This window comes from Equus przewalskii, chromosome 14, assembly GCF_037783145.1.
Source record: "Equus przewalskii isolate Varuska chromosome 14, EquPr2, whole genome shotgun sequence".
Taxonomy (NCBI): domain Eukaryota; kingdom Metazoa; phylum Chordata; class Mammalia; order Perissodactyla; family Equidae; genus Equus; species Equus przewalskii.
Genome location: NC_091844.1, coordinates 72,866,893 through 72,894,813, shown reverse-complemented (window position 1 = coordinate 72,894,813; position 27,921 = coordinate 72,866,893). Strand labels below are relative to the sequence as shown.

The following is a 27,921-nucleotide window of genomic DNA, read 5'->3' as shown; positions in this document are numbered from 1 at the left end:
AGCCTGGGGGGTGTGTGTGGGTGTGTGTGTGTGTATCTGTGTGTGTTTTAATTTCAAATAAAGCAATGCCTAAGAAAGCACAGGGAAAAGAATTACATTTCTGTATCTTTATTGCTTATGGTGTGTCTTAGTAAAAGCTTTTTATGAACAAAATATGTAAATATTAGAAGAAACCGAGAAAAAAGACAATATTTTTAAGGCGTATGTCGCTAGAAAGAGGATACCTCCCAAGTAAAAGTTGTCTTGTAAGAGGGGAAACTTTCACCAAGTAAAGCAAATTAAATAGACACATTCTTCTTCATGATTCCAAAGAACATCTTGTGAAAGATGCAGAGAGAAAGCTCAGTCTTCTGGTGTCCCAGTGAGCGTCTGGTTGAGTCTCCGCCAGCTGGGGCTGCCGCCACCACTGCGGCCTGGGGTAGACGGCCGAACACCGGGTCAAGGGGAGCGTGGAATGTCGTGATGCGGGTAAGGATTTTATTTTATCTTTGGCATCCATTTTCTAGTCACTTGACACTGTTCCCCAAAGACGTCAGCAGAGCATCTGCTCTGTTGACTGCATGAGCAGCTTGACATTTCTTCTGAGGAATGAACTATTAGGGTTCTTGGAAGGCATGATAGAGCCCGGCAGGAAGCGCCACAGCTTTGGGCCACCTTCCGCAAATTGCCTCCCAACGTCATGGATACAATCACATTTCTATTTTCCTCTTAATAACTAAGTGAAGAGCTAAGCCACAGCCTGCTTCTGATACCAGATTTGCTCTAGGCACCGTTCCTAGGATTCTACATTGATGGCGGGCAAAGATGAATGGAAAGCTTTCTTTACAAAGCATGCATGTCTAGTGCAGGCCTTAGGGTGGACATGGTCCAGACAGAGTTGATCATCTGTTTTTATCACATTTTCTCATTATTAGGACAGGTTTGGGATTACTATACTGCTTATTTCTTGAAAAAAAAAAATGGCATCAAATACCTAATGTTAAAAACCTCAAAACATGCAAGAGTGTACAATGAAAAATAAATCTGCCTTTGACTCCAGATTTCCAGGATGGACCACAGAGTTAATCAGCATCACCAGGTTCTTATGTGTCTTTTAATCAGTACTTATAGATTTGCAGCATTTTTTTCATAATGGCTGTTTTGTATTCCATGGCTTGAAGGTACTTTCAAAAATATTCTATACTGTGTGGTATTTATGTCACATCTAATACTGTATTGATAAAGCCATTGCAATGAACACCCTCACATATTCACAGAGAGGCAATAAAATTGGGTTAAGGGGCTGGCCCCGTGGCCGAGTGGTTAAGTTTGCGCACTCCGCTGCAGGCAGCCCAGTGTTTCGTTGGTTCGAATCCTGGGTGCGGACATGGTGCTGCTTATCAAACCACGCTGAGGCAGCGTCCTACATGCCACAACTAGAAGGACCCACAACGAAGAATATACAACTATGTACTGGGGGGCTTTGGGGAGAAAAAGGAAAAAATAAAAATCTTAAAAAAAAAAAATTTGGTTAAGATCCTGGAGTCAGACTACCTCGAATAAAATTTTAGCTCTTTTTTTTTTTTTTTTTTTTTTACTGGTTTTGATCTGGAGGAAGCCACTTTACCTATATTTGTTTTGGTTTCCTCATAAGTAAGTATGTAAAGTGGAATAATAATAATGGAATGATAATAGTGCTGGCTTCACAGGGCTTTGTGAGGATAAAATGAGTTGATGAGCACAGGCACAAGTGCAATAACTAGGTCAGCAGAGATGTGCACTTTAAAAGGTATTACGTATGTCTAGTCCCAGGAATAGAACATGAAAGAGCCAGTTTTCATTCATCCTCAACAACAGAATATTCTAATATATAAATAACCTTTGCCATTCTGATAGGGAAAAAAATTGCATTTCATTGTTGTCTTAAATTTTATATTTTAACTATGGGAAAAATAAAAGTATTCATATGTTCATGAGCCATTTTCATGGATTTCCTGGTGAACTCTCTAACCCTGTTTTCCTCTCTCTATTTTACAATTGCGTGGCTCATTATTTTCATACTGATTCATAGAATATGCTATAGCTTAAATATTGTATGCATATCTCCTCAGTTTGTTGCTTATCTGTTGACTCTGATTTTATATCAGGCCAAGACTTTAAAAATTTACCTATTTTACTAATATCAAGTCAGATTTACCAACATTTTCTTTATGACTTCTGAGGTTTTCATCTGCTTTAGAAGACCTTTCATCATCATTTAGTAGAATGGAACCAATAACCCAATGAGAAAATCACCCTATTAGGACCTTCAATTTGTTTTAGAGATGATTCTGAAGATTAGTGGGAAAAAGAACTATTTTTCCAAAGGGAGATTGGATATCCACATGGAAAACAAAAGAAGTCATTTGGCTCTTTTGGCATAGTACACACAAAATCAAATTCTGGGAGACTGTATATCTGTATGTGAAAGTCACAACTTTCAGAAGATAATATAGGAAAAGATCTTCATGACCTTGAGGTAGAAAAATAAAATGAAAGAAATTTAAAACCACTACCTGTAAAGGAAAGACTGATAAATTTGACTACCAAAAGTAAAAACTTAACCTTTATTAAAAGTTTCAATTAGGAGGCCAAAAAATCAAGCTGCTGAGTAGGAGATATTTACAACTCATGTAATCAACAAAGGTTTTATATCCAGAATATATAAAAATGTCTTCAAATCAATAAGAAAAAGTATGCCATTGAAATGTAGGCAAGAAGTTTAAACAGGAACTCTACAAAAGAAGATATCCAAATGGCTAATATGAAAATGTGTGAAGAATTATTAGTAATCAGGCAGATGCAAATTAAATCAAAATAAAATGTCACTGCGTATCTACTACAAAAGAGTGACAATACCAAATGTGATGAGAATGTAGAACACATTGCTGGTATAAATGTACTACAGTGGCAAATGGTTTGGCATTATCAAGTGAAAGATGATGGTAGCTTGGCCAGGGTGGGCAGTTGGGGTGATGAATGGTAGTCAAATTCTGGATGTGTTTTGCGGAAAGATAATAAATTTGCTGTTGGAGTATATGTGGTGAGGAAGAGAATGGTAGAGTGAAGAATAATTCCAAGGTCTGGTCTGAACAAATGGATGGATGAGGTTGTCATCACTTAGTGTAGGAAAGCTGTAGAAGAGCCTTTATTTTTCATGGAGGTGGAGATGGTTCAGAAATTCAGTTTCTTACCACGTTAATTTGTAATGTCGGTCATGAATCCAAGTGGCAATGTAAAGTAGGCAGTTGTGTATACAAGTCCGGAGTTCAGGGATAAGGTCCAGGCTGGGCAAATATCCTTGAGAGTCATCAACACAGTAAAGGTATTCAAAATTATGTAACTGGAAGTAATTATCAAGGCAGTGAATATAGAGAATGAAGAGAGTCAGTAAGACTGACCGCTGGAGTTTAAAAGTTTATGGAGTTGAGGAAGAACCAACCAAGGAGACAGAGGAGTGGTAGTGAGGTACAAGGGAAAGCAGAAGATTGTGGTAACCTGAAAATCCACTAGAGAAACAATGTTTCTAGGAAGAGACAGTAATCAACTGTTAAATGCTGTTGATAGGCCAAGTAAGACAGAGTATCCAGCCAGGTAAGGATGGATAATTGACTATTGATTTAGAAATGTGGAGATCATTAGTGACCTAGAAAAAAAAAATTTCAGGAGTCGGGTGGAGGTGAAATACTCAATGAAGTGGGTTCAACATAGAGAAGGAAGAAATCAGTAATAGTGGATACAGATAACACTTTTGAAGGGTTTGCTCTAAGAGAAAGGAAAGAAAAGGCAATAGCAAGAGAGGGAAGCAGTGCAGAGAAATAGGATATGTGCATGCCGATGGGAGAGATAAGGCAGAGAGAGAAACTTTAACGTACAAAAGAAAGCAGACATTGAAACAATATCCTACAATGGGCAAAAGTCACGGAATCTCATGTGCGAGTTGAGGAACTTCTGTTAGGACCAGAAGTCATTCATTTATGATAACACCAGAGAAGAGCTGTCATTGGAGCACAGCTGTAGATAGGTAGTCAGGTGTAATAATAGAAGCTACTGAAATGTCATTCCTAATCCCTTTTCTTTTCTCAGTGAGACATCTGTTATACATGGAGAAAGGGGAAAAGGGTTATGAGGTTTTAGGAGAGAGAAAATGAAATGGTATTTTCCAGCAGAGTAGGGAAGTGAACGGGCAAGGGAATTGTATTAGGAATGCCAGGAGGCATTAAAATATCCATTTGCACAGATTTTTATGTAAATATGCAACAACGTGACGTTTTACACCACAAAACAGTATTTATTTTTTCCTTTGTATACTAAAATTATTTATTGTGTTTGCAAAATACTTGATGAACCAGATAAATGTGGCCTTTGTCTTCAGGGAGCTTACAAAACTTTTCCTCCTCTGAGGTTCTTTTGGGAAGTGAAATAATTATTTCCATTGCTTTACTACTGAGAAGAACAGGTTTAGATTCATTCTTCAGGTCTGCATTCAGAATATACAAACACGAAAACTATACAAAGAAATTTAATTTCAGATATATTTCATTTTAAAGAACATTATTCTGATGTTATTTCAAACTAAATCATCTATCTACTGCTTATTTCCTATCAATCTTCTGCATTTTAAGGGCAAACTGGGCAAAAGCAATGTTTTCAACACCACTCAATCTTCAGGTTCTGGAATGATGCTGGCACACGGTCAGAGCTCAATAATAGTTGTTGAACATACAAATTAATAGAAGGAATGTAATAAATCAGGACATACTACTTGAAGAAATCCCTAAGGAGAAAAAGAATCCCACATATTTTCCTTTTCTATATCCTACACTGTTTTGTCAAAGTGGAGACAATAAAAGTTGGATAAATTTGATTAACTTATTCAAAATATTTTGACTATAAGACATACATAGCCATAAAATATCATAGGAGTACAGTATAATGAAACTCAGAATTTTGATAAATATTATTTAAAAAGATTAAGAAAAGTTCTCAGCTCATTGAATTTCAGTCTTCAGCAAATAAAGAAAATGTCATTAATTATTAATGAAAGCTTTTTCACTTATTAATCTGTGAATTGTATGTGTAGGGATGAATTGGTTGTTAATAACAAAATGCGAATATGAAAGATAACACACCCAACCATCAAGTTTGCTGAACACAGTTCTTACCCCTCCTGGAAATGATTTCTTTTTAGAAAAATGAATTGAATATTGTTAAAAATGGAGAATAATCGGACACGGATGAGGAAGTTATGACATTGACACATATTCCTCTATAAATACTGAGATTTATTCTGTGCATCACTCAAAACACATTTGTTAAAAATTGAGTTAAAAGATCTCATACCCGTGATCCAGGAAACATAATGTGAGAAACATGATAAATTAAATGATTGATTGTTCATGTTTTAATGCCTCACACATCTACTGATACAAAAAAAAACAAGCTTTATTTCTTTAGACTCATTAATTATAAACTTTGGATTCCTTTAGGGATTGAAAAAAACAACTTGCAAGTTAATCTTTTGTTGTCAGTTTTTGAATAAGTTACTAAAGAAAATTGGTGAACTTATTAGTTATGGAATCAAATATTTCAATTTTCTCATGTTGACTTCAATGTGGAAGTTTACTTATTTATTAAGTACAAGCTGTTGTGATCATTTATTTATCTATTAAATATAAGCTGACGTATTATTTTTAAATTATGGAAACATTTGTAAAATATGTATGGTTGTTACTGAATTAAACAATTAAAATAAATATACTTTGTATATTAAAAGTCAAACTTCTATATAACTGCATTGGGTTGTTTAACGGCTTTTTAAAATTTGTAAACATGACTAATTCTATTTTATTGATTAGTTAGTAACTTCAAATCATGCAAATATAATTTACTTTGTCTTGGTGCTAATCCAGACAATACTTGGAATAAGGAAACGGTTTTCTGTAGATTGTACCTCTTCTTGACATGGTGAAATGACAACTTGTAAGTACATTAAAATCATTTTCCTCTGAAAACAGTGGTGGTTCCCACAAATTATTTCTACTCATTTTCTATGACTAGAGCCTCATAAGTTTCCAGAATGAAACTTCTGGTGGCAGTTTCACATTGCCCGAATATGCAAGTTAAGGGACCCTGGTCTTCTCTCTGGGTCTATTTTCTATATGTGGGACTCCTTAAGGATGGACTATGTTTCTAGGATCTCCAGAATTCTTTTTAGATAGAATACTTGAAATTACTCAACTATATATTTAACATGCCCACCATTACACTCAGCACTTTAAATGGATATAGCCTCGGTCATCATTTCAAAGATTTTTAAATGCCTGACCTGGCATTGAGAAGCCATCTGTGTTTCTGTTTGAATCAGTTCCTGCCTTTAGTCTTGCCTTTGAAGCTATGAAATTAGCGGCACAGTTTTGCACCTACATCGTACAGTCCCCACTGCTTTCTCACTAGACATCTCTTTGTTGATTAGGCAGAGTTCATCATATGGCACCAACATGGGCAGAGATGCTCTTCAAGGAGAACTTGACCTTTCTATAACTTCTTGGTATTGACAATTCCCTAAATTGAACTTTTCCCAAGAACTGCATCAGCATGTCCACCTTCATGAAAAGGTCTCAGCTTTCCCTGTGCTCTGTGTATAGCCAAAAGAAATAAAACACATGTGTCTTCTCTGGTCAACATGTCCGGCAGTAAGAGGATAATGGGGGCTGCCTACCTGTATCCAGTTCTCTCAGACTTCCCATAATATGACTTACTCTACTTCTGCATGGGAATAGTAAAGGGGAGGGGGCAAGAATTGCTACAATAATGGGGCTTTAACTCCATACAAGAAAATATCATTTGGGAGGAGGTATCCTCCCCTAAATACTCCATGCCTTTCTGGCTCTTATTTCACGGGGCTTAGCCACTAAGTTTATGGTCAACCAAGAGTGTGGCTATTCTTCCATCATGAAGGAGATCAACATTACTGCTCCACCCTCGCAAGGCCACTTCCTCAATAAGAATTACTTTCCTTGATTGTCTTCCTGGGAATACCACTAAATAATATAGATTTTGCTACCAAAAATTCTAAAATAGGGGCTGGCTTGGTGGCATAGTGGTTAAGTTCACGCACTCTGCTTGGGCGGCCCAGGGTTCACGGGTTTGGATCCTGGGCACAGACCTACACACTGCTCATCAAGTCATGCTGTGGTGGCATCCCACATACAAAATAGAAGAAGATTGGCACAGCTGTTAGCTCAGGGCCAATCTTCCTCAAGCAAAAAGAGGAGGATTGACAACAGATGTTAGCTCAGGGCCAATCTTCCTCAAGCAAAAAGAGGAGGATTGACAACAGATGTTAGCTCAGGGCCAATCTTCCTCACCAACAAATAAATAAATAGAAAGTCTAAAATAGATTACAACAGCACATTTATCAAGTCTATTCTAGATCCATACTATATCTAAGGCTAGGATTTTACAACATTCTATCCCAAATGATTTCAAGCCACTTTGTCTAAAACAGTCTATCAGAGATTCTGAAATGGGATCAAATGGATAAATCAAGATTGATGTAAATTCCAATAAAGTTATAGTCCAATTTGAATACAAATCACTTTCCATTGTCAGGTTTTTCAGAATAAAATTATATACAAAGCCAAAGAAAATAAATTAAAATCTTCAATTTTCTAGTCAACCTGAAGAATAAAATGTTAAAATAAACTAAAATCTCCTGTTATCCCATCTTATATTACTATATTTCTTCCCCAAAACAAGAAGTCACATATTTCTATGTTTCTTTAGAAAGAGATATGCAAAGGAGGGAAAAGGAATGAGGAAAGGAGGAGGAAGAGAATAAAAAAGAGAAAGGATAGGAAGAAAAGCATGTTCCACGTTCTCATTCCCCAGGAAGGTAGATGTGATCCCACTAATTGAAGACAGAGTCAGAAGTTAACTTCTAAGGATTCTTTTTGTTGCCCATACTCTGGCCCTAGCAAAGTACCAGAATGGAGAGTCATGGGCCTCCCTATCATTGGTCCTGCTAATCTTCAGAGCATCTAAGTGCCTGCTTTTTCCATTATCAAGCATTCTTTCTACACTCTGAGTCTAAAACATTTCTACCAATGCTGCTTTCTCCTGACAGTGGGGTGTTTGTATTGATGACAGGCAATCCTACTGGCAAAATACATTGATTTATAATTTGGACAACTCCAGTTATTTGCTCTCCAAATAGTGCTTGACCTCATTCAGTCATATTTGGGTGTTTTCAATTTCCTGATATCCCTAACCATCTATCAACCTAATTCTGTCTGTTCTTCCAACTTCAATGTTGCCCCCACAATATTCCTTGGAGTCCCTCTTGTGTTCATTCTTTAGATTGTTGGGGAAACAGCTGTGCTTAATTTTCTCTGTTGAATGGTCTTTTACATTTTTCTTTATAATATATGCCTCAGACCCTACTGGGATCCTCTATATTCAGAAATGTGTAGCCGTTCATTTCTGGTTCTGTCAAAACGTGTTCTCCTGAGTCAGGTAATCCTATCGAGGAGCTTTTCTTCATCCAGTCCCAAATCTAGCCCAGGTCTGGATTCTACCTATTGAGATCTGGCTATTTCCCCCTTGTTCATGTCATTTATCCTTTATCTTGCCTTAGATTTCTTATTTTATAAAATTTCCACAACATATCCTTTAGAGAACAGTTAATAGCTGTGTCTCTGCTTATAATAATCAATTTACCTTGAAACTCACTCAGCAGTAATTCGAGCATTTTACGCCGGGACGCCTAGCCTTCCCCTATTACATTTGTTCAAAGAGTATATAAGCTGTTATTATAATTATCACAATCTTCAAGGAAGCAATTTTGTATTAGCTCTCAGGATATACTCTATCTGTAGCTGTGAGACGGCATTTCTCAATAGTTTCCTGAGTCCTAACTCGATCCAGGGGAATTATTTCAATCTTATCTCTGTGCTCTTCCCTATATTCTTCTGTTTCTCAAGGTTTCTCAGGCACTGATCACTTTTTCTGGCCTGATTATCAAAAGATCTCTCTCCCTGGTCCAGCCAAAAACTTAAAAGTACTTAAATCTTGGTATATTGGGTCCTACGTACATTTTTTAGCCATTTCTTTTGAATCACGGCCTCTGAAACCTTGAATTTCTTTGAAGTGTATACCTTTTCTCCTTCAGCTTGATTCCCCCAGATCTTCCTCAGTCATTTTCAAAGATAGACTTTTCTTAAAATACCATCTCATATTCATTTGAATCATTCTTCAATTTCTCTGCCACTTCCTATACCCAGATACTGCTTGCATACCAGGCTAATTCTCAAGATTAAGTCACTCCAGGTATAAGCTTTCTTGAATAATAATAATTGAAGAGGTGGTTCAAGTATTTGTGATCAGCTCTCCTCTAACTCTATCTGTGTGAATGTGATATATTCAAATCTGGCAGGGGCCTCCATTTCTATTTGTCTATTCATTACTAAAATCTATCATATTTCAGGAGATAGGACTGCTATTTGAATTTCCAGTATTCACATGCATAATTATTGACTGATGAAAAGTGTAATTTTAAGGGTACGTTAGTAGAAAAAATAAAATAAGACATGCCATTTTCTACTTGCTCTTGCTTCGGCCCTGGTGAAAGATAGTAGTAATAACCTCAAAGCTTTATAAGAAATCACTTCATGACCTACAGACCTAGCTGAGAAACAAAACAGAAGTTACTAAGTGCACAGAAGTTATTCTAAACAAGGTATTAACAAGTTTTAAAGAAAACCATGAAGATAAGACACCATGTGACAGCTTCTTCATAATTTCTCCACAGGTGACCTTAGACTTCACAATTCTTAAGGCTCACCGCTCAATGAATCAGATGTCAGGATGTGAGGGGACACTCCTCTACCCTCAGGCCTCGCCACTGAAGGGAGCAGGATCCACGCAGTAAACCCTATGACAGACTAGAGCAATTGCCAACTTCCAACAGATAGAAAACCAAAAACAGGTGGACCATACATGTTCAATCTCCTCTTCCCAAACTCACTGAAAAGGAAAGCTCCCCTTCTCCTCATGGGGGATGAGTTACGGAGGGGCCAGAGAATGGCCCAGAGTGTCATACTAGGGGGGATTCTGCTACGTAGATGAAAATATGAGGCTGGAGCTGGGGTGGGGGTAGGGGAACTGCTTCACCTTTAAAACTCGCAAGCACACTTAGACATGCCCTTCAAGGAAAGGCTTTTGACCAATGGAAGGCATTTTCACATTAAGTTGTCTGTGTCATCCTTGGGTCAAAGAAAATGCATTTGGGCCTTACTTCATAAAAATATAAGACAAGAAAGTCCAAATGTAACAGGAGGGTTCATGGCCATCCAATCCTGCTGTCCTGGTAGCTTTGCCCAGAGCAAAGTCTTCTTGCTTCTCTTGGATTCTCTTCTGAATTTTCTTGGTCCATTAAGAGATAAACTCATTCTTTTACCTGCTGGAACCAACTGCAGACATCTGCTGCTCCTGAAGCTGCCCGTGGGGTGAACGTAGACAAAGGCAACTTTAATCTACTTTATGCTGCCCATTGTTGAGTCAGATCTCTCTTTGCAAGCAAATAAGCAATCAAGAGATTAACTATACTGAGCATATGGACATTGCTTTTTTTTTTCTGGATAAAAGGTATGGTATGGGATTTATATAAACTGAACTTTGTAGCTGCTTTCTTTATTTTGACTAGCAGGTATGTTATGTAATTGCTGAGATTCAAGCAGCTTTTAGTGTGTTTCCAGAAATAAAAGGCAGGCACTGAAAGAAAAATCATTACAGAGACACTATATCTGTAACGGTGAAGAATTAGAATAAGAGCTTATCACACTGAAGGAAGAGCATAGCCTCAACTGTTAATATAGATATAAGAACTGGTTTGGTACTGTTAATAACTCTTCCATGTTATATTAAAAATGCTGGCTTCGTTTTCATCTGAGAAATTATTGAGGGGATCAAGACATTCACATGGTCTGCCCGGGGGTCTTCACTGGGTACATAGGTTAGTTTCAGGGCCTCAAGAGTCACTTCCAGTTGGTTTTCATCTCTGCTGTTTTCTCGAATGTGTGCCTTAACATCAGTGGGCTTATCAGATGTGGGGTTTATCATTTCAGTAGCCGCGTCCGGGGATTGAGTCTATACCACATTTAGAAAGGTAAAATTTATGCTCTCTGAGATAGTAGCCTTGAGCTGTTGAATTATCTTCCTAGATAAGTTGATTACATACCACATACACATTTTAGAGCTATATTAAACTTAAATGTATGATAGTAACTTCCCTAAATATTTCTGACCTGAAACGATAATAATTATAATGGTAGTAGTAAGAGCTACCACTGTATTTATTACCACAGTCACAGTTAAAATTTATCTACATATTAATTATCACTTAAAATTAAAGTGGTTTGTGGTCTGGACTTAAAAGCAACCCATATCTTCTTTCATTTATTCCTCCTAACAACTTGAGAATTGGATAAGGTTATTATATCTGTTTTAAAAGATAAGGAAACTAAGTCCTAGGGAGAAATAAGGCAACTAGTCCATGAACACTCAGTAAATAAGTGGCTAAATAGGAACTTGAAGCCAGGTTTATATATCTCCTAAATCTGCATCCTTAAACATTTCACTAAACTTTCTCTACGGATTAGAATAGTCTGGCACACAAGCTGATAAGGCTCTTCTTAGTAGGACCCAGGTAAGCTAGGGCATGGAGCCCTTGATAGAAATATTAGTAGTCATGAGCAAAACAGTAAGTCTGAGCCATGGAAGCTACGAGATGCCCACCTGAGCCTGCCTGATGACAGTGCGTCCCAGGATGTCAAGACCACCTCCCTCCCGTGCAACACTCCTTTCTGTTTTTCTACACACTATAGCTGTGTCCTGCATGTCCCAAAGCCCCGATTAATCAGTATGGTCCTAGCCGTGAAGGGAAATAAAATCTTAGAAGCTGTTAGAGAAGTAATGAATATTCACCAAATATCTGCAGCAAAATGCAAAACCTCGATAAGGACTTGAGGAAAATAATGAGAAGGATGCACCAATGAGTGCAAACACCACTACAAACGTAGTAACATAAATTTGGGAAGGTTGTATCCCTGTGAAATCCCATCACAACCTTGGAAGCAGCCTTTGACGAGCAGAGTGGCCATTCGCCAGCACATTACTTCCTAGTACAGACTTACAATCTGTGAGGTGAAGAGAGAGAAGAAATAACCACTACCAAGGTGAGCTTATTCTTTGAACGGAAGTGGAGGGGTCAGGAGCAATGAAAATGCTGAATGCCCTTTGTCTGAGCATCATTTGACAACAATGCAGCTCTTTCATGGGGCTGACATCTAGCCACCCAGAGAAAAACTCCACAAACTTTTGTTTTTTGCAAATAGACTTTCTACAAAACAATAGATAATACAATGATAGTGCTTTTTTTTTTTTCTGGTCCAGTCACATACTTGGCATCAAAGAGTGGGGGGAAAGTAGAAAAAAATCCTAGCCTAAGCTTTTTCTGTAATTATCTAAAATTATCTAGATTAAACTTGAATATATATCTACTGTACCTCATTAAGCACACTGTTCCACTGCCTGCCCTTTCTATCTGAAAACGTTCTCTCATTTTCAAATTGAATTTCTCCCCCATTAACTTACTGCTTAGGTATATTTTAATGGCTTTCCTTTCAATGTAAGCCCACTTGTTTTGGCCGTGAAATTATCTCATTTCATTGTATAAAGCCCAGCTTCATTTCTAATTTTCAGTAATTGTGTCCATTTCTAGGTGAAAAATGTAAGCCCTCACAAAAGGCCTCTTAAAACTGGCCTGTCATTTTCAATTCTTTCTCTTCCAGACGCTGGTTGTTAATTTTCCTTACAACAATGCGTGTCTGTTCTCCCTCTCCAACGTCCTGTTATAACTAAGAGAGTGAAGCATCTGCACCTTGCTGTGTGAGGTCATCTCCTGATAGGAAGCTGCCAGCTTCACACAGCACCAGGCAGCGCAGGTGTGGTAGCCATCAGCTAACTCATCACCTGTTTGCCTTCTGAGTAAAAGCCTAAGGAGGATGACAGTCCTGTCCTTACTTTTCCATTAACTAGAAATTCACTACCCAAAAACTTTGTCATAGAGAAACTCTGGGAAAAAGCACATTCTATTTTTAATCTTCAATATATTTCCCTGCACACTCACATACAAACACACACATGTAGATACACATTTGTATGCATGCTCACTCACCTACACACTCTGAAAAATCACGTGTTATAATATTATATTACACCCTCCGCATACAGACACACATGTATACACACACAGTGTCTTTTAAAACCTTGTTAGGAAATGACTTGCCAATACCTTTCAATCCTTGATTTGCATCAATTTGCCAGTGGGAGAGAAGGAATGGTAGATGACATTCCAAGTAGAGGAAGGAGCTTGTAGAGAGACCCCTTGTGCTGAAAGGACCTTGAAATTCTGAAAAGACCTTGAAATTTTGCAAAACCTGGGAAGGTAGGTACATCTGGTACAGGAGAAAAAAAAAAAACACACACACACACACACACACACACACACAAAGTGAGTTTGTAGCTGTAACTTGGAAATTGAGAAGAACCTTACATGCCAAGCCTCAGGCTCTGGATGTGATCCAAACACACAGTGTATAAATCAAGCATCTGAACTTAATCCAAGTGCTACAAAGGGCATGAAAACCATTTCAAATAAAATAAAACATCAACACTTTCATACACACACACACAATACTATTAGTTAAAATGCACTTACTTACTCCCTTAATGGTCCATAGAACACAGAGGCAAATAATAATAATAATAATAAACAAAAACCTATGCAGCAGTAGGACAGACAGTAGGGTGATTATTATCAGAATGAAGAACTCGAGACTCAAAACATCTAAGTGAATCTTCAAGTTCATCCAATTCCACTGTGTTAATGTCTTCAAACTCAATAACTCGTTGCTGCCACACCAATCTGGAAAAGGTTGTTCAGAAGAATTGGCAAAGAGGAGGGTTGGCTTATGAAAGTGGGTCTCAGTGTAGTCGCACCAAAAGATTTCTAAGTTCCCAGAGGAAGGCCAGGCACCGGAGCAAAGAAGCATAGAAGTGTGAAAGATTAATATTACAACCAGATTCAGAGAAAGATTTTGACAGAAATGTTTGCTAGGGGATTATTTATAATGAGAAAAAAAATGGAAATAATGTATGTGTTATTGAATGTGAAGGCTAAGTAAATAATGTGCATCGTATATTTGAATATCATGTGAGCATTAGGAACAATTTTTAATTAAATGGAAAAAAGTTCAGCGGATAATGTTAAGAAAATCAAAACATGTAAAATAACTCCAAAAAACAAAAATCAACAAACACACTATATGCACAGTCACACTCAGTATGGTTTCAAATCTAACTATCATTTATCCATTCGTCTAGCTCTGCATCTTTTGATCTCTCCAATTAACTACACTTTCAATCTGTTATCTACCAGGCATGTATAGGAGACTAGGAAGAAATACATTAATTAGATATTAGGGGTTTTTTCCATTTTTAATGATTTGATTTTCTCCATATACTTTCCAGTGTGGTAGAGAAATTTGGTGAGGGAACTCACTCTCCACTAGTCTCTGAGGCAGATAATTTTGCCCACCCCATAAAAGACATACAGTTAGTTACTTATTGGCTTGTATTTGAATAGCAAGTGAGGAATCTGGGCACAAGAAGCTAGCAACACAATAATAGGTCAACAAGCCTTTTCCAAGGGCCTACTATGTGCTGGGCAAGGGAGATGCCCAGTCCTCATGCAGTCAAGTGGCATCTATAGATGATAAAACATCAATAATAGAGCAAATGTGATGAATGGCATAATGGGGCAGTGCAAGGTGTTTGGAGACTACATATCAAAAACACAGAATCTGGTTTAGGAAGAAATCCAGACTTATAGAGGAAGAGCTGTTGAGGCTCACATCTTAAAGAGGTGTAAGGAATACACTTCCAGAAAGAAATATCAGGACATGTGAAGGCCCTGAAATGAGAGACCCCTGACATGTTTGAAGAACTGAACGGTATTCAGATTGATTGGACTACGTAGTGCATGCTTTATGGCGAAAGAATAAAAAGATGAGGCTTTAGAAGGAGGCAGTGGCAAGTCCTAAACATTCTAGAAGCATATGAAGAAACTTGGGATCTATCTGCAGGGCAGTGAGAAGACATTGAAAGATTTCAAGATTTTACTGGAGGTAGTTGGGGGTAGAGGTGGTCACGTCAGCACATTAGTGGGTTTATTCCGGCTGCATTGTAGAATGCTAATTAGCTGTAAACAAGATTGGATGGGAGGAAATCTGTTAGGAGGCTGTTTCAGAAGTTCCAGAAGAGATGATGGTGAGCCTGATTATTGTAGTAAAAATAGAAATGAAGGAAAAATTATAATCCAGACTTCAGATGCTAAGATATGAATAGAGTGGTAAGGGCCCAATTACGACTGGATTTTTTTTAAGAGGGTTTGGACAAGATATAAGTGGCAAAAGGTGAAAAAACAGATTTCTCATATGAAAATTTTAAACTACCATTTTGAAATATCTTGTCCTGGATAATAGTGCTCACCTGATGAAATTTATAGAAGCACCAGCCCTGAGACTCTCTGAAGTAGCTGTTGTGTGTGTGTATGTGGGGAAGGGCTGTAATTTGAGAATTTGGGGGCAAAACAAGAGAGGATGAAGAACTAGAGAAAGCTTGGGAGAGACGTGAGAAGCAGCCCCCTGGGTTTTCCTAGAGATAACGGGTGTGTCGGATGGTAGGTCTTGGAGGTCTGTGTTCCTGCTCGTGTTGGGGAGGAGAATGTTGTAGGAGATGGAATTGGAAGTGCTTAGAAGAAATGTAATTGCAGCATAGAAGCAATTCATACCCACTTCTCAGTGACATTTGGGTACATCTGTATTTTTCAAGCTTTCTACAATACGCAGATATCATAAAACCCTTGACATTTACAAGGGATAAATCCCAAGATCTTTGCAAATTTCTAGCTTTGCAAATACAGAGAAGCTTGTATAATCTCTTGACTTTCTCAAAAATTGTATTTCCTTCTAGAGAAATAAGTTTCTGGTGCATTCCCTTACACGATGAGCAAGTATTGTTGCCTCTAACTGCAAAAATATATGTGGAATCCATCCTCACCTTTCAAACTGCATGATGACCACTCTAGTTTAAACCATATCATTTTTTTCTTGAAGAACCACATAGCCACTAAAACTGTTATCCCTGTTTCCATTTTGAACTTTGCATAGCCCAGAATATTTATAAAATCTGTATCACATGTCGCTTTTCTGCTTAATATTTTCCAATGTCTTTCTATTGCTTTAAAGAAAATATCCACACTCATTGTCATGACTTAATCGTTTATCATCTAGCCTTCCTAAATTTAGTACTTCTCTTGCATTACCCTTTATATGTTTAACGTGCTGCAGCCACACTGGCCCTTGAGGGCATAAATTGACAACAATCAGCATATAGCCTCGCTGAGGAAAAGATTCCAATTCATCCTTAGAAATACTGAAAAGAATTTCATGTCACCAATGTTTAGCAGTGCTCACTGTTTTAGTCAGCATGAGCTAAGTTATGCTGCTTTAACATATAACCACAAATCTTTCGGGCTTCACATGCCAGTGCTAATGTTTTGTTTATAAAAAGTTCTCCCTCGGTCTAGGAACCTCTCGGTGGAGCTCTCTTCCATCCAACTGCACTTTTTGGACTTAGCCATCACAACACTAGGACTCCTTCATAATAGCTGCAGTAGTAAGATAATGAAATTGGAAACTTCTCAGGGTATATTTCACTACCTCTGCTTGAAAGTGATGCATTTTATTAGCGAGAACCAGTCACACAGCCTCATCTAACTGCAAGTAGGTTGGGAAGTGCAGTGTCTGTAAGTCGAGGCAGGAAAGGAGAACTGGATACTGATGAGCATTGGTAAATTCTGCTACAATTTGTTCTGCCAGTTCTAATATATTAAATTTAATCCTCTTGCAAAATGTACAATCTTTTGCCAAGGAAAACCACCCCAATCTCATCCAACAATAGCTCTAATGTTTAGGTGTTGTGCAGTAATAGTTTCTCCATCAGATCTGGATGTGGCTCCTCTTGGACTCCCCACTACCTGCCTGTAGAAGCATGGGGGCCCAAGGATCATTCTGACAGTGAATGTTAACATTTATTGGATGCTTTCTATTTGATACAAATTATACTAAGCAATCGCACCCATTCAATCCTCACAATGGCCTTTTGAAATGGCATTATAATTATTCCTCTTTAAATTGCCCAGTGTTCCACAGCTAGTCCATAATGGAACTTGGACTCAAACGCTGCTCTGTCTGAAACCAATCTGTAATGTTTCCTTTATTTCTATTGTCTTTAAACTCTCGAATTAAAGGGGTTGTTTCAGGAATTGTTAGAAATGATTCTTGGAGTAGCTGAACATAATACTTTCAACAAACATAAAGGTCATTTTTAAGTCTCAAAGAATCACAAGCTTTTCCAGTCTTGGCTCCAAGTTTCTTTAGCAACTCAATCTCTGATTTTATTTATTTTTTTCCTCCTTACTTTTCTTTATCAACTTACAGAGTCTACTTTGAATAGTAGATGAAAAGGCTACACCATAATCTGATCTTTTTTTCAAGATATTTTAAATGTTGATATTAACTTGTTGGGAATTGACCCTTAATCCGATTTTTGTTTTAAGGCACTTAAGTCTGTTGAAAAGTATTAGCAAAAGGTGAGAAGGTCTTTAATATAATCATTGTTGCTCAACTGAGTTTTTATAGGCTTTTGACTTTCAAAGTCTTTATTATAGTCATCTTTTATAGTTTGGGATCAAAAGCAGTCAGCTTTACTAATATTGTAAAACCTGAAATGTTTGTAATCACACCATTCCATTCCATAGCCAATTCTGTCCTGAGCTCATCACTTTCTTGAAATGTCCTATAAAATATGGTCAATTTCATTCAAAACACACTAATAAAATTCTATTTTCCAACCTTTTTCTCTAGACTCTCAGGTCGACAGGACAAGTTCATCATTTATATGATCTAACTCTCAAATTACTTCAGGCAAGAGTTTTGCCACTCTATGATATATGACAAATCTTCTGCCATTTTGTAATATAAATCACCATATTTCCAGGCACCTATAACAGCAACATCACATATCTTAGGTTTTTGTTATGATAGCACCCCACTTCGGGTACTAATTTTCTCTATTCGTTAGGGGAGTGTCTTGGTGGTCCTCAAGGTCATTCCGAGGTTTAGTGATTCACTAAAAGGATTCATCGAACTTGAAAGGCATTATATTCATGGTTATGGCTTATCACAGCGAAAAGATACAAAGCAAAATCAGCAAATGGTGCATCAGGAAGTTTAACGGAAACTAGGAGCAAGTTTCCAAAAGTTGTCTCCCAGTGGAGACACCCAAGACACACTCAATTCTTCCCGCTATAAACTGTGGCAACATGTGTGAAATGTTGTCTACCAAGGAAGTTTGCTTGAGCCTAAGAATCTGGGGTTTTTATTGAGGGTTGATCAGCCAAGTACACAATGCCTTCATGACTGACTGCAGTTACCAAAACTACAGACTGCCAAAAAATAAGCAGATGTCCACCTTTGTTTGCATAAGCTATTTGAACAAACTGGTATAGTTTCCTTCAAAGCTCCAGCCATGCAAAACACTCTTATCAGTTGGAACATTCCAAGCACTCAACTCCCAATAGCCCATCAAGGGCCCAGTCAAGAAAATATGTTCTTTTGGGAATGTGCACGTTTTAAGCAACTCAGACCTGATGAATTCATTCTTTCCTGCACATAGATGTTAGAATACACTGAGATAAAAACAACAAAAAAATCCCTAATTTCATTGATTTAATACAACGAAAATATTTTACCACCACTCCCACCCCACTTATGTAAAGTTTACTGAAAATCTGGAGGACTCTCCAAGGCACTTGATCACCACGCAACAGCTCAATAACCCATGCTGCTTTGGTCCTTTGGTTTTGCTATATGAGCACAAGGCTTTGTCTGCCTTAGCTGTGACAGAGGAATAAGAGACTGGAGAATGCCTTGGGGCTCTTCATCGCATCAGTCAGTAACACGTTATTATTATTATTATTTTGCATCAAAGCTAGGATGATCAATCTTCTACTGCCAACCAATTCCTTAGTTAAAGAAACATTTATTGAACTCTCACCATATAGCAGTCACTCTTCCACTTGCTTAGGATTGAGTGGTGAATACATCAGATTTCTGCTTTCTTGGAGTTCATATTCTTGTGAGCATTCATAAAAAACAAACAAGTAACCAAATAATTATACATGCTTATTTCAAATGTTGATAAATTTTATGAGCTAATGAAAAGTGTGATGCAATAGTGAAGGGGAGGGAAGGCAGTCAGGGAAAATCTCTCTGATAAGGTGTTATCTGAATGAGAGGAACTGGAGACAACTTTTTCCATTTGGAATAACATGTATAAAAACATGGATGTGATGGATGAGCTTCAAGTTTTGGTGGAACTAATGGTTGGCCAGAGCTTAGTAAACACCAGGGAGAATGAAAGGAGAGAGGCTGGCAAGAAGGCATGGTTCAGATGACGCAGGTCTGGGTTTATTCTCAGGGGCAGTTGTGACAAGAACAGAGGGGCCATGCCAAGGAGAAGAGGAGGAGGTGCTGTGGGAGGAATCCTTTGGGCAGATGGTGCAGACTCTGAGTACCATGATTGGGGATTTAAACAGTCTCTTTATGTCACTTCAAAAACTAGATCCAGCTCTTCCCAAGCAGCCCAGAACCCTTTTTCTTGCTTGACCAAATGTGATCATTCCCCAATTCACATTTTTCTCAATCCATTTCTTCCAGGCCATTGATCCACGTAGCCTGGCCCATCCATGCTGAATTTCATTCCAATGAATAAACTTCCTTTCACTGCCTCTCGGACTGTCCCTTGTGCAATTTCTCGGGTGTTTCTTCCATTTGGTTCCTAGTCATGCCTCTGTTACTGTTTTCATTATTTTAAAAATGGAGAGGATGTGTTTCTGCTGAAGTTGCCCAATCTCGTTTTCACTTTATTGGACTCCAAAGTGTGCTGTCTGGGTGTCGGCAGATGGATGAGGCAGAAAAGCCACTGATTTGATTTTCCCTTTCAATTTTCAGATCTTTCACTGCTTGCCTGGTTTTGTTTTCTTTTCTAACAGTGCATCTAAATACGTGCCTTTTCCTTCTCTCTCTTGAGGTAATCCTTTTTATTGCTTTTACCTGTAGCATTTGCCTTTGATGGTTTCTGGATATGTGTTTAGGATCAAAGATGTTCTCTCCTATGCTTACTTATCATGTCTGTGCTTTAACTTGGTTATTTCCTTTTGTTCTGTGATTTTTTTTTCCGGCTTATTTTTCAGTTCTCTCTTCTTAGAGATTCCTTTACGTAGCGTGTCACAGCAGTGCTTTTTAAACAAACTTTTTGGTCTCCAGAACTTTTAATGTGTCAGATGGTAACCTATTGTTGGTATTTTGAAAGAGAAATACCACATAAGAGAAGCTCAGTATTCCTGCATGAGTTCAACAGAATCCGTTTTATCCGTGTTTCAATACCCAACAATCAACTTGTTGGTATATACTCACTGAATCAGGTCTGCACTCATGCCAGCAAATAGCTACTCACCTGTCTCTGTTAATGTGCAGTAAATCTCAGAAGCTTGATCAAGTAAGTTTCTTCAAGAAATTTAAAATAACTTCCTAACTGTCATTGCTCCCCTACTTTCCAGAAATCACAACAACCACGGGGATTCAAAATAGTGTTGTATGTCTATGGTGTGGGCAGGATTCGCACAAATTATGTGATCGTGAAAGGACATCTTCCTAGCTAAATATTTGAAATATCTATGTACAGTATAATGTCATCCTGTATTATTTCCTCCTTTTGTTATAATTTTCTTAGGATACCTATCTTTCCTTAGCAGCTGAGGGAGTTTCTTCTCAGCTCTATAGACTAGGTTTTGTAACGATACTTATAGTTTAGGTTTTAGCGACATTATTTGCAGTTTTCATGTTTTAATCCACTTTTCAATGGCGTATAGAGTTGACTTCTATGGACGTGCGCCATTGCTTTTTTACATAAGTTTTCTTTGATTTTGACCTCAGATTTCAAATAAGCATTTAAAGTTTGTCATGAAATATATAATAATTATTTCTCTGGATATTTCTAAAATTTACTGGTTGAAGGGTGTTATTGATACAATTATAGATAGTTAATATGTATTGGCTTCATATTTTATTCTGTTTGAATGCATATATTTTGATCATTATAAAAAGAATATAACCACAGCATAAAACTATGAGAAATTGAAGAAAAGGGAACCATACAAACTCAATGTAATTATACTTTCTTAGCATCAACACTGCTTACTCTTCAGATCATATAGGTTCAGTTTTTGAGAAGCTTATGATGCTCCTTCACCCCCAGAACTTGCCAGATCCTGGAAATATAAAGAAGAAATGGAACAGCCTTGGAGCTTGCAAGGAGTCCCAGGGGAGGTGGCAGCCTCCTACAAAGAGACCATTTTAGAATAATGTGTCAGACTCTAGGATAGAATGATTAGGGGGAACCTTACATGTTCATGAAAAGGGGGCAGAGAAAGATTCTCAGGAAAGCTAATTCCTGAGTTTGATCTTAAAGGATAAGTTGGGCTAACTCAAGACAGGAAGGATAGGAAAGTCATTCTAGGAAAAAGAAATGCATTAATCAAGGTACATGCCACAGCTTCATCTGGGGGAGTATAAGCAATTCAGCGTTACAGGAACATAACCTAAGCAGTGGGAAATGCTAGAAATGAAATTTTTGGCCAACCGCAATCTAGTCTATGCATCATGCTCTGAACATAGTTTTAATCAAAGGACATGTAGAAATAGAGCTGAATTTATTTTATTATGCAATCACGTGTGTGTATATATACATATATGTTTATAGCATGTATCATTTAATATAAAGTCATATAGCTACACTTTAACAATTATTGTTAAATATTACCCATTGTTAAAGATTGTAAATTGGTAAATAAATATTGTTAAATATGAAATATTATTAAATATCATTAAATAAAATAATATTATGGCTACTGCTCAAATTAATATCATTAATCCAGGTTTTTGTTTCTGTTTTTACCTGTTGCCTGGATTATTTCTTTAGAGTATGTTCCTAGGCTCACATACACTCTAACAAAATATGACATCTTTATGACTCGATACATAGTATACATTACTTACTAAAATAGTTTTCAGCAATTTAATCTCCCACCTACAATACAAGTTTAAATGCTTACATTTCTCAACACCCACTGCCAATACTGGTGATTTTTTCCCCCTTAATTTTTGCTAATTTATTTGGCAGAATATTTCTTAGTCTTTAGTATCAGATCTGTGTGGTACAATGAGAATTATTCCCATGTCTTAATGATGTTATGAGAATTAATTTAAGTAACGAATGAAATTGCTTAACACACTGCCACATATAAGTGTTTGATAAATTATGACTATCATGTTATTATTATCTTTCCTACTAGTAAAGACTATCTTGATCTATTTTTTTCTCTTCCTGGATCTATTGGAGTATTAATAACTAAATGAATACTTAATGCTCATGTTAGAAAGCACTTTTATTTTATACTAGTGATTGACTGTCAGCATACAAAGCCCACAACTATGACGAGCTGCAAAAAAGTAATGAGATAATTCCAACCCCCAAAAAAACATCAGTCCATGTAGATGATAGCTTCAATGCAATTTAATCAAATTCCTAAGGTTCAAATTAAGGAGGAAAAAAAAATGTAAGTGTGCTCACCACATCCTAGGAAGGGAAAATGACTCTTAGCTCTATTTCTTGTATCCAAATGCTTCTCTTGTTCTTGAAACTATCTAAAAGTGGAAGAGAAATGTCTTAAATACAAGATCTGTTCCAGAAGAAGAATGGGGGGAAAGCATGGAAATAAATGTGTACTTTTCAGATATTAGGAGACTAAACTCTAAGTACCACTGTATAATCTACATGTTGTCCAAATGATAGGCTGAGGTATAAAAAAAAAAAAAATTGAGCAACAGCAATATTATTTTAAAACTCATTGGTCTTAGTTATAGTGGTGGTACATTTTGTTTCCTTTCCTGAGTAGATAAATGTCTCTCTCTCTTTTTTTTTAGTAAGGATTATTGAAATATAATATATACAGTAAAATTCACCCTTTTAGCTATTTCTCTCGAAGAATTTGTTCATTTAACCTGTTATCAAATTTATAGTCATAATGTTGTTCCTAAAGCTCCTTTATACTTTTAATGTCTGCGGGATCTGAGCTGATGTTCCCTCATCCGGTCTTGATTTTGGTAATTTGTGTCTTCTCTCTTTTTCTCTTAATCAGTCTGGCTAGAGTTTTACCAATTTTATTATTGATCTTTTTCAAATGACTAGTTTTGGTTTTATTAATTTTTTCTATTTCTTTCATATTTTCAGTTTCACTGATTTCTGCTCTTATCTTTATTATTTTCTTTCTTTCTGTTTTGAATTTAATTTGCTCTTCTTTTTCTAGTTTCTTAGGTTGAATCGCCAAAGACTGATTTGAAATATTTCATTTTTTTCCTAATGCTATAATTTTTTTCTAAGCACTACTAAGGCTGTATCACGTAAATGTTGATATGTTGTGTTTTCGCTTTCATTTAATTCAAAATATTTCCTAACTTCCCTTTTGTTTTCTTCTTTGACACAGGGTTTATTGAGAAGTGTGTTTTTAAATTTCCAAATATTTTGGAGTTTTCCAACTATTTCTTATTAATTTCCAGTTTCATTGCCTTGTGGTCTGAGGATATATGTTAGGCAATTTAATTCGAGAACTTTGGTGTTACAGAATATGGCCTATCTTGGTGAATAGAGTGTGTGCACTTGAAAAAAAAAATGTGCGGTCTGCTGCTTTGGGGTTTCTGTCATGTGTCTTTCAGATGCCAGTTAGGTCAAGCTCGTTGATAGTGTTGTTCAGGTCTAATATTTGCTTATTGATTTTCACTTTATTGTTCTACAATTACTGAGACATCTCCAACTGTAATTGTGGATTTTAGGTTAGTTATTTTTAAAATGCCATGTGTAGTGGCACAGACTCATAATGTCTAACAAATTAACAAATTTTATTTGTTTAAAGCCATATAATTAGCCAAATGTGTCTGCTGATGCTTAAAGTCAATGTAATTTGGGCGTTAGTCAAAATAAGAAGCAGCAGATACTTTTCATCGAGCACATAACAACAACTGTGTATGTGTTCATGCATAATTTAATCAAAGACATATTTTGATATTTGGGGATCTATTCCTATCTAAGACACTTTCTAAATACCAGTAACTGAAAGACAAGACACTAGAACTCTTCTGACATTTAGATCCTGGGTGATGATTTTTAGAAAATTCCCATTTTAAGGCTCAATGGCATCAGCCGTAGAAAGGGAGAAGGTCAGCCTAAATGAGATTTTAACAATTCTTCCTTTCTGTGACATCATTCTCATTATCAAAATCAGCATAGTTATTTTTATTTACAATTTGTCTGATATAATACGGTTTTGAGGGCCTATCACTTTTCGTCTACGAAGTAACTTACTAAATCGAGCCTCACTTTGTCAATTGCAAAATAAGACAGTAATCACAGCCCTACCTGTATTCTAGGAAGTAAATGAGAAGATGAATAGACAATTTATTTGGCACTGGTCAGGAATTGTAACAACCAAGTTGATATTATTATAATGATTATTATCAAGCAAAAACACTGACATGCTAGTGAAAGTTGCTACTTTCCTCTGAACCACATACAAAAAAAACACTTCTGCCCCAGAAACATAATTATACCTGTACTATCACTTGTATAATTCTTTGAATGATCTTATGTTCTTTCTAAATCAACGTTTCATGATCTTTCCTTCCCTAGGTGGCTAATTAAATTAGTGATTGAACTGTCCAATTCATACTAAGGCAATCAGGAATCTCTCTTCCCAGCTAGTTTCCTTGCATATTACACCATTCCTTTTTCTAGAATCTCAGAGAAGCAAGATTGAATGGACTTAATGGGTTACTTTTAGACCTGCAAACAAGACTGACTTCTCGAGACTCTGGCCAACTGGTATCCATCTGAGTGAAAGATGGTTTGAATGGTCAAAATAAGCTAGTTAATGTTCTAATGTGGCTTTTGATTACCCCACTGCAATGACTCTGAATTTGTGCCATCTACTTTAAAAACGAAATCTAAATTGTGAAGCCTGCTTTCTTATTTTTCATCCAGAGAAGATTAGTGGAGAGAAAATCAGGTTCCCTGTACCAATGTATGGGAGAGTTTCAGCCTATAACTTATCCAATTTCATTAGCATTAATGAGAGTTTTGTGTGAAATTCTGTGTGAATCATTGCATTAGGAGATCTATAAGAGCTTGCTGATTACTTTTATTTTGTAATGGCTCTATTCTCCAGCTCAAACTTTTAACATATTACGCTTGCAATAGATGCTAAATTTTGGAAGAAATCAAACTTGGACCTTTGAAGGTAATTAAATCTGAGTAGCATCACATAGAATCATTCACCATTGTGAATAGTAGATGCTTGTGGCATGTTAGGTCTCCAGATATTCCACTGGCTTGCTGTCTATAGCGTGTGAAGACTTAAACTTGAGTTTTTAGCTTTCATCTAATTATGTTATGTTTTACTAATATGTACTCATTTATGAATATTCCTACTCAAGCCCTCTATTTTTCCCTCATTGTTGAGCCATGAATTCTGCATCCACTTGGATAATCCTTTGAGTACCCTGCCCTGGCCATTCCTCAGCTTTGTAATTTTCGATGACCTTTACATGGTATGAAAAGAGAATTTGTGTTCAAATCTGGACAATTTTGAAAATGAAAGGTGGGGGATTGGTGGGGTGGTGGGGTCTGGGCACGCACATGCAAACACTCAGTGAGGCAGCTAGGGGACCTCAGCAAGCTGGGCTCCTCTTGGGGCCCATGCAGCCTGCGTGACTGGAAGGAGGATGGAGGGAGAAGCTGTGCCCAAGGGGCAGCCCTAATGCCTCTGACCAAGGGTCTGCCCCTTTTGCTGCCAGGAGTCTCCTTCTCAGGACCCAGTGTTCTTGAGTGCCCCAGAAGCCTTGGATTAAGAGTGTTTTGGGAATTCAGAGGAAGAAGAGATGACTTTTGACTCAAAGAAAATTCAGATGAATTACCTGGTGAATGACAAAGAAAGCAACAGAAGTCTCATAGTACTTCCCTTTCTTTGATAAAAGCCTCATTTTGTGTGTAATAAGGGAGATACATTGTGAAAGAAGCTGTAGCAAGAAATCCACAGAGACTCCATCAAATCCCAATCTTGATGCCGGTGTAAGTGAACACTCAGGTGGCAGAATCAGGATTTGGTTTCAGATTAATTCACCGTAGAATTTGAAGTTTAGTCTAGATTCAGAAAAGCCTTAGTGCGGAAGAACAAAAACTCTCAGAGAAAGATGATGAGGTGTATGGAGTTACTGCATTTCAGGAAGGGGAGAGTGATATAGGGTCATTTGAAGAAGATACTGAAATTTCCTTAGCTAACTATTGGAGGTGCACTTTATGAAATGAAATGAATCCTTCCCTTCCAGCTCATTGCAACAGATGTTGGGTGTTGGTGAGAATGGGCTTTCTGAAGATAAAAGGAAGATATCTGAGAAAGCCAATCTAGAAAACTCAACACAAGTAGAAGAGGGCTTTGATGTTCCTGATTGTAAAAACACTCCACAAAACCAAAAACTACAGTAAATGATTCCAGAGTCATATTTTGAAGAAAATGATGATAAAAATGACAGATGCCTTCCCATCCCAAGAAAGTGAGCACCATTCTCAGCCATCAACTTCTAATTGTATCATTTATAGCAGCCAAGAAGATGTCAACAAGTGTGAGTGGGAAGCAACACAAGACAGAAGAAAGTATGGAGTCGAGTTTTCCCTTTAACGATATTGATCCTTGTGTGATTTGCCAAGGTCGACCTAAAAATAGTTGCATCATCCATGGCAATACAGGACATTTTCTGGCATGTTTTACATTTGCAAAGTAGCTTTAAAAAAGTATGCAAGATGAATAAGTTCTAGAGGTCTGCGGTACAACACAGTGTATATAGTTAACAACATGGCACTGTGCACTTAAAAATATGTTAAAGATAGATTTCACGTTAAGTAGTCTTAACACCCACACAGGTGCGCGTGCACACACACACACATGCAAAAGACCACAAGGAAATTGTTGGACATGATGGATATGTTTAGTACCTTGATCGTGGTGATAGTTATAACGTCTATGCTAATGTCCAAACTCATCAAAATGTATACATTAAACACGCGCAATTTTTGGTATGTCAGTTATACCTCAATAAAGCTTAAAAAAAAGAGAGAAGTCAGCCCTGCCCAGTACGAAGACAACCAATTCAAATGATTGTGCTAACTTATTTCTCTTGGTTGATCTGTTCATAAAAGTAGAATTATACATTTCTAACTATATAATCCTAAACATTTAGAAAACATGAAACGTACTCAATTTTTTTCCACATGTCAAAGCAAAAATGTATGTCAGTCCATGTATATTTCTACTTTGGTGTAATTTACCTACGTGGCAGAGGGTGGGCAGGATAGTGAATAGTTACTTCCCTTGAGGAAAATGTAACTTCTGTTTATATTTTATATTTGGATTTTAGTGTAACTTGAACTGGATATACAACTCATCCTGTACCCCTACTTCTCATATTTTAAATCTTATCCACTTTCTCTTAAATGAGAAGTATCTGATTTCTTAAATATATAGAAGTGCAGCATTTAAATGTAACTTAT

General features: G+C 37.1%; 1 pseudogene; it reads left to right on the top strand.

Moving 5' to 3' along the window:
- Window positions 1-327: 327 nt before the first annotated feature.
- On the top strand, window positions 328-27,567 carry LOC103560591 (E3 ubiquitin-protein ligase Mdm2-like; annotated as a pseudogene).
- The last annotated feature ends 354 nt before the right edge of the window (window positions 27,568-27,921 follow it).